We start from the raw sequence: 324 nt of genomic DNA on the forward strand, positions 1-324 counted from the left end.
AGGCTGCCTCCCTGCCACACCCCCCGCCCCGGGCTCCCCCGCGCCTCTCTGGGGACCAGAGAACACGTGTGTCAAGCAGCCTGGGCTGCGGGGCCCCCAGCCTGCCCCCCTCCTGAGGGTCCCGGGAGTCCGGGTCCCAGCTCTCACCTTGACATTGCAGGCCCTGCTTTCCGATGCCCCTGCAAGAGGCAAGGAGCTGAGGTCAGTGCAGAAAAGGGGAACCTGGGCCCCCCCACCCCCACATCTGCGAGCCACAGGCGGCCTCTGACCCTCCTCCCGCGGGAGCCAGGAGTCTCAGCCCCAGCCCCCTCCTCTCTCTAGAAC

Source organism: Myotis brandtii, unplaced genomic scaffold (genome assembly GCF_000412655.1).
Source record: "Myotis brandtii unplaced genomic scaffold, ASM41265v1 scaffold1720, whole genome shotgun sequence".
NCBI lineage: Eukaryota > Metazoa > Chordata > Mammalia > Chiroptera > Vespertilionidae > Myotis > Myotis brandtii.